General features: G+C 43.3%; 1 long non-coding RNA gene across 1 annotated transcript; it reads right to left on the reverse strand.

Moving 5' to 3' along the window:
- Positions 1-1885: 1885 nt before the first annotated feature.
- LOC118518696 (uncharacterized) lies at positions 1886-7863 on the reverse strand. The gene is made up of 2 exons (XR_013450314.1): positions 7558-7863; positions 1886-4856 (listed from the first exon to the last, which is right to left on the reverse strand). It is a non-coding gene; the product is annotated as an uncharacterized LOC118518696 (long non-coding RNA).
- Between the last annotated feature and the right edge of the window lie 374 nt (positions 7864-8237).

An 8237-nucleotide genomic window follows, 5' to 3' on the forward strand; every position in this document is an offset into this window, starting at 1 on the left:
CAAAGACTTGACAGGTATCTAAGCGAACACGGGAAGGAGTATGGCCTTGAGGTTTGGGAGGCAACACGTCAGTAGACACAGATGAAGTTGAGAATCTTGAACCTTGAGTCTGTCTGGGTCTAAGTCTGTTTCCAGCTAGTGGAAAGGGCCTGCCCTCTTGTGTCTAAGGAGACTAGCCTTCTCTTGCTTAAAGAGAAGGTGCTTGGCCTCCTGTAGGCCAGGTCTGACGGTGGGAAATGTCACTACTGAGATGGTCCCCCTGGTGTCCTTGGTGATGGTGGGATTCCACAGTGAAAGAAACCAAAGACAAGGGTGTGTATTTGTCATAATAAGAAGCAAGACAGAGGAAACCAGAATGCTTTGACCCACATAACTCGTGACAGTGGCTAATGGACCCCGGAGAATGAAATTAATAGCAGCCAAATTTCCAGACTGAAGCCAGTTCCCAGACCCAGACTCTCTTGATTAAAGGGGAGACTGAGCATCTGGAGGAACGACCCTGCATCATTGCCCAAAATACATGCTCTTCCCTCCTGCGACTTTTGGCCATTTACTAGGGTCATGTATACAGTGGGAAAAGGGAAATGCAAGACCTTTTGGAGATTTCTGGACATTGGCTCTGCAGTGACATTAATTCTGAGGACATGTTATAAAAAATTGTTTAGGAAATCAAAGTGCCACTGTGCTCTCCCTGTCAAAGTGGGGGTTCGTGGTGGTCAGCTAAATGGAGTTTGGGCCCAAGTCTGACTCAGAGTGGGCCTAACAGGCCTGCAGACCCACAGTGTAGTTATCCCCCCAGTTCCAGAAGAGGTCATTGGAACAGACCTACGTGGCACCTTGCAGAGTCCCCAGATTGGCTCCCTTGACCCATGGGATGAGGACCGCTGTAGGAAGAAGGGGTAAGGAACTGCTCTTCCCTCCCGGGATAGCAAACCAGAAGTAGCACTGCATCCGGGGAAGCTGCAGAGACCACAGTCACCAACAGAGACTGGAAGGGGCAGGGTTGGAGGTCTGTCACAGCCCCGTTTGATTTGCCTCTTCGGCCTGCGTAGATGGCATATGGATCTTGGAAAATGACCACGGATTGTCATAAATTTCATCTGGTGGTGACTCCACCTGCAGTTGCTGTCCCCGATGTGGTCTGGAAATAGTCCAGATGTGTGTCCCAACTGCAGCACAACACAGTGCCTGGCACCTGGTATGTTTTAGGTTAACCGGCTGTTTCTTTTCTCCTCGCCCCTCTACTTTCCCACGTGAACAACACGGCTTAACATTTTAGGTTCCAACGGGGAATGTGACTGAGTTGTCATGGTCCTACAGTCATATGGTAGCTGATGAGACTTCTTCATGCAGGCAAAGGACAGGAGGGGAAAACAGTGGGCTGCATGGGATAGCTCCTTGTTTGCCCGTCCGGACTCACTGTGTACTCTTCCTGCCCTGCTCTATGCCCAGGAAGCTGACCTCTGTAGCTGTCCATGGGCTCCCTGGCCCCCTAGCTTCCAGTTGGGTTTGTTCAATGGGAGATACTGGCAGGACATTGGAGGGAGTAAAAAGGGTGATGTTGGTGGATTCCCCCCAGCTCTCTTCCTTCCAGAGCTCCGTGAACTGGCCATGTTCTTCTAGCAAAGACCACACATCTCCTACCTCACAGGCCTTTCCCACAACTGCAGGTCTCACTGGATTGCCATAACTGATCCCTCAACTTGCTCCTGGGGCACTAAGAGCTTCCAAGTGTTGCCGGCCCCAGAGTGCTACATTGTTGATTTCTCTTACCTTTGCCCCACCTTTGTAGATAGTCCTTTCCCTAAATTCTTCTCATTTATTTCTTCTGATGGTACCATCTCTTTCCTACTGGGACCCTGAGCAATTTAAGGACAAGGATTAATTCATTCACCTAATATTTATTGAGTAGTTACCATGTAATTAGTGTTAGGCACTGGGGAAACCATTGAAATAAAACCAGATACACTCTCTGCCCTCTCAGAGCTTTCTGGGAGGGACAGGCATTAGTCCAACAATCACACAAACTAAGGAAAATTACAAATTAAAAAGAGGGAAGGATACACACATGGTGTTACAAAATCTCATAGTGGGAGAGGGTAGTGTTTTTCCCTTATAGTTGAGTCGACATTCCAGGTAGTGGGAACAGCATGTGCGAAGGCCTCAGAACTGTCAGAAACACAGCATGTTTGAGGAATTTAAGAAAGGCTTAATAAGAAGAGGCTGGAAGGACAGACAGGAGGGTATGTGTAGGTGGGAGGCCAAGCCTACTAGGCCTCATCAAAGTCTTTCCTAATCAAGAATAAGTAAAGACATCCTCAGAGCATGTGATCTGTGGCCTTTTTTTAGACAGCCTGGATGATCCACATCTCTTGAGATTCATGTCCTATGATTCCTCTCCCTTTGAGTGTGGGTGGACTCACTGGCTTGCTTCTAGTGAACAGAACACAGAAGAAGTGATGGGAGGTCACTTCTGAGACTGATTTACAAAAAAGACTGGGGCTTCCATTTTGGATGCCTTCTCTTGTTTTCTGTCTCTTGGTTCACCAGCTGCCATGTCGGAAGGACACTCAGGCAGCCTATGGGTGGGCTATGTGGTGAGGAGCCCAGGTGAGGTCATTGCCAACATCCACAAGTGAGCACCTGCAAGCAGATGCCCCAGCCCCCGCTGAGCCTTCAGGTAACTGTAGCTCAACTACAGCCTCACGAGAGACCGTGACCAGGGGCAGCCAGCTAAGCCACGCCCGGGTTCCTGACTCACAGAAACCAGGGGATAATAAATGTTTGTTGTTTTATACGGGCAAGTTTTGGGGTAATCTGTTACATAGCAAAAAGTCATTAATACAGAGCATATTCCTTAGGGGGCTGGTATATTTCATTCATTCAGCAAATAAGGAGGAGGTACTATATACCAGGCATGTTGTAAGTGCTGACATGATACATTTTGTAAATTTTTATGTAATTTTTGAGTAGGTAACAATGTAACATGGTTTTAAAAATTCCAAAGTAACAATAGGTGACATAAGGAAAAATCTCTCCCCACAGACCCTCAGCTCCTTTACCACAGCTTACTTAATATTATCAGTTTCCGGTGTACTCTTCCAGAAAGATTTTATGCATGTACAAACAAATATACAGTTGACCCTTAACAACATGGGTTTGAACTGAATGCATCCACTTATATGTGGATTTTTATAGTACAGTACTGTAAATGTATTTTCCTTATGATTGCCTCAATAACATTTCCTTTTCTCTAGCTTACTTTATTATAAAAACACAATATATAATACATACATCCAAAATATGTTAATCGATTGTTTATGCTATTGGTAAGGCTTCTGGTCCACAGCAGGCTACTGGCAGTTAGGTTTTTGGGGAGTCAAAAGTTATACACAGATTTTTGACCCCATGGGAAGGAAGGAGTTGACACCCAAACCCTGGCATTGTTCAAGTGTCTACATTGGTTCACAACACTATACTACAACTTGTTTGTGGGGTTTTTTTCCCCACAAAACCATTATCTTAAGAAACATTCTATGTCTATACATAGGGAATTGCCTCATTGCTTTTCACAGCCATATAGAATTCCATTATACGAATGTACCCCTTAACCTGTCCCCTATTGATAAACCCTTTGGTAATTTCCAATCATTTGCTATTATGAACAATGGTACAACAAATAACGATCACCATACAATATTTTCCCCTATAGGGTAAATTTGTAAAAATGAATACAAAAGTATGCAAATGCCTAACTTTGATAAATATTGCCAAACTACCACGACAGTGGTAAAGCAGGATAGAGGCTTCCTAATGTACCGGGCCATCAGTAACAGTAAGAGCTTCTGCTTCCCCACAGTTGTCAACAGTGTTATCAAACGTTTTTGTCTTTGCCCATCTGATCAATGGGAAATGGTATCTCAGTAAGGCTTGAAGTTATCCTTCCTGTATTCTGCATGAGGTTGAGACTCTTTTGACATTTAGAAGCTAGGGCATGATTACCGGTGTGTTGTAATAATAATAATAGCAATAATAATAAAATTAAACAAACAAAAAACACTCTGGCTACCAGAGTGTAGAAAGACTGCGGGACCAGAGCTGATGCAAGGAGCCCAAACAAAGGGGAAGGGAGTGCAGCAGATGGACCCGGAGCTCTTTGAAAGACTAAATAAAGAGGCCTTTGTGAGCGGTGTGTGTGTGCACGCGCACATGCGCACTTAGGAAGCCGGTTGGCTGGGGACACGCAGTGCCAGGATTTATATTCAGTCTCTGGCTTGTGCGACTCGAACAGAGATGGTGCCCTTCACTGAGGCAGGCAATGCTGAAGGACGGCCAGGTTTGTTGGGGAAGATCAAGTACGTTTTCCACTGTTGCTATGAGAACCACTAACTCCGTTCCTTTACTAAATGCTACGAGTTAGTTACTCCTACACCTTGGTGGAGTTTTAAATTTCAGCATGTATCTTGGATTTAACATATTTAAAATGCCAAGCGAGTAAATCACACGTGCAAAGAGATATGTCAGTCCATCTATAAAATGTTAATTATTTCTCTGGTCTTCTCCCATGTGCTGAGGAATCAGGTGCGGAAGAAAGTGGGGGAGGCTGAGAATCACTTGGAACGGTGTTCAGAGCTGGACGTAGCTGCTTCAATATAAACTCAGACAAATGATGCAGGTGAACAGGGCTCCCTGAAATTGCTTTTCTCCTGTCTGTGCATGTGAAGCCAGTTGAAGTATCTGAAGTTCTTCAATTTTTCACTTCTGAAGAGACTTCTGATCCAGGGTGTGTAATATTAATGTTCTCCAGGTGTCATCCAGTTCTTAGAGTGTGTTATTCCAGGTGGAGGAGAGACTAACTACCAAAACAAAAAAATGTTGTTTACAATTATGTATATATCTTCTTGGAGAAAAAAAAAGACTATCATCTAAAATACCAACTACACTGGACAGATGATATTATGATAATCCATGTCATTTTTTACCCCATGACCCCACCCTTCTCCTAACCCTGCAGCTCAGACCCCTAGCTGTAAAAGTTGTCCCCAAGCCACCAAAATCAGAGAATACATCAGTCAAATTCCTGGCTTTTCTACTTCCTAAGCCAAGGTCTGTGTATAAGAGAGAAAGAATAGGTCTCTGCTACTCTGTCTAGGACAATGATTCTCAAATTGTGCTCTCCCAACCCGCAGCATTAGCGTCCCCTGGCACCTGGTTAGAAATGAAAATCTCGGGCTTCACCCCAGACCTACAAAATCAGAAGCTCTTATGTGTGGGGCCCAGAAATCTATCTTTTGACACCCTCCATGTGATTGTGATGCACAGTAAAGTTTGGGAACCACAAGCTGAGAGAGTTACCAGGTCACAATGTGGAAGAGTGGATTAAAGGCAGTAAAGGGGTTACCTGAGCAGTGAGGTCTAAGGCAGCAGCCTCACAGAACTCCCTGGGGAACAGCCAAATGTCTCCCCACAAGGCCTGGAGGCCTGGTGGATGCATGGTACACACCCAGCTGGGTACCCTGACCCATGACAGATTGAACTGGGACATGGAGCTTGACCAGAAATCCAGGGCCCAGAGAGGAGTTGCAGACACCTCAGTGGATGCCAGCAGGGAGGGCCAAGTAGGCACGAGAGAAGACACTACACTGTTACCAGTATGAGACAGAGGACCCCTAATGAGGCCCGGATGTTGTCCTGCCCCTGCCACCTCCACTCCAGTCTGGTGCCAGATTGGGCTAGACGTGAGTGTCTACTCTCAAGGGAGCAGCTTGACTACATGCTAAAATTTCTTCCTTCTACATAACATCTTTAGACATGGTAGAAAATATATGTAAAATCAGAGCAATAAATTCATAGCTAAGACTGAAATCAAAAGAGGGAACTTCCTTGGATTTGAAATGGTAAAGTTTTTCTTAAAAAAAAAAAAGAAAGAAAGAAAAGAAAAGAAAAGAAATGCATATGGGAACTAGGAGAGGCTGTAGCCATCTGTAGCCGGGAGGCCAGGACGGATACTGGCTGCACGGAGATGCCTCCAGCTGGCTGCCTGCAAGGAGCCGTTCACAGCTCAGAACACACTGGGGAGAATTTGCTCATAGAAGATAAGTGCAGAACCAAATATTAACAAATACCGAGGAAGTTTTATACCACAAATGCAAAACAATACAATTAATGGAAGAACCAAGGGTATAGTGATAGTAGAGCATCTGAAAAAAAAAACTTTAAAATACATATACCTTAGAGAAATAAAGGAGGAACTCATACAAGAACCAATTTCGATCCTTGGAAATTAAGAAAAAAAGCAATTACTGAAATTAACAATTAAATACAGCGGATGAACAGGCAAGGTGCTGAACAGAACTTGAAAAGAATCATGCCATACACATACATACACATACCTAGACACACACAGTGAATCTTCAACGCATCAAGGATAAAGAAAAAAGAGAAAAACTTCCAGAGAGAAAAAGTAGATTATAAACTGTTATAGAGAAATAAAAATTTGGCAACATCAGATTTCTTATTAGCAACCTTTGATACACAAAGATGATAAATAAGAGTTTCAAAGTGCTGAGGGAAAATACCTGCATAACTTTGAGCCCAGACTTCCAAACCCAGAAAATTATCTTTCCAGACTGAGAATGAAACAAACTTTCAGGCATACTTAGAAAATTTTCCACCCAGGGGCGCCTGGGTGGCTCAGTTGTTAAGTGTCTGCCTTCAGCTCAGGTTATGATCCCAGGGTCCTGGGATCAAGCCCCACATCAGGCTCCCTGCTCAGCGGGAAGCCTGCGTCTCCCTCTCCCACTCCCCCTGCTTGTATTCCCTCTCTCGCTGTGTCTCTCTCTGTCAAATAAATAAATAAAATCTTAAAAAAAAAGAAAAGAAAAATTTTCATCCAGATATCTTTGTACAAAGAACTACTAAAGGATAATGCATGGAAAAAAAGGAACCCAGGAGGAAGTAATAGAATTCCAGAAATATTAGTGAGCACATAAGTCAGTAAAACACTTTAGTAAATTTAAATAAATTTTGATCTGATGGAATTGGGAGAATGTCTTTGAACAACAGGCTGGGAGTAAAATTCATTGGGCAGGAACAACAGAACCTCTCCTGGTTACTTGAAGTAGAAAAGGAACCTATTAAATGACATAAGATAAATCACAGAATCTGCAGGTGGGCCAGAGACTCATGGCAGGAGCTAGATGGCAGAAACAGTGCTCAGATTATACTGCAGGACACCACAGGATAATTCTTGCTATGCCTGTTTCTACTTCTCCTAGTCATAGGCAAGTCACTCTCCATAGTTCATACTACTACCACTGCAGCCCTTGGAAGCTAGATGTCTACCACTGAGACCATAATGGATTCTGCATAATGCTTACTTCTTGATCTCTCTCCCTTCAATAAAATCTTAAGGAGTCTGACTGATTGCATGCTTGTAACCTGGATGCTAGGGAGGCTGAGATGTGAGTTTCTGGCTCCTGCCTTGAGGAGACATGGACTCAAAAGATAAGAAGTTCCTTCAAACTTAGAAACTTAAGAAGATGTCGAGTAGGGCACCTGGGTGGCTCAGATGGTTAAGCGTCTGCCTTCGGCTCAGGTCATGATCCCAGGGTCCTGGGATCGAGTCCCACATCGGGCTCCCTGCTCCTTGGGAGCCTGCTTCTCCCTCTGCCTCTCTCTGTCTCTCTGTCTCTCATGAATAAATAAATAAAATCTTTAAAAAAAAAAAGAAGAAGATGTCAAGTAGCCCCCAAAAGCATGACAATTTTCTGCTATGGGCAGGAAAAGAGTGTTAAAAAAAGAGAAACATAGGCAAAGTATAATACATACAAAACAGAAAATAAGATATCAGAAAAGAGTCCAATCATAGTAAATATAAATGGATTAAATTCACCTATTACAAGACAAAGACTCCCATATTGAATGTTTTCAAAAATATATTTATATATTAATTTAACAATAGAATACATTTATATAATTATTATATACTTGACAGGAATTTGATGATCCACTCAACCTGGGTAATTTGAAAAGAGTTTATAAATACTATTTGAAAGAAACAATAAAATAAACCTTTTGCAAGTATGATAAGAAAAATCAACATTAGGGCCAAAAAGGGATGAGAGACTATGGCTGCAGAGATACTACTCTAAGTCATAATACATAAAAGGTTTATTGCTGGTTTTAAGAGGAGGGGGTTAAGATTTATCTGCCTCCTTCTCCTGTTATAAATCACT

Source organism: Halichoerus grypus, chromosome 8, assembly GCF_964656455.1.
Source record: "Halichoerus grypus chromosome 8, mHalGry1.hap1.1, whole genome shotgun sequence".
Lineage (NCBI taxonomy): Eukaryota > Metazoa > Chordata > Mammalia > Carnivora > Phocidae > Halichoerus > Halichoerus grypus.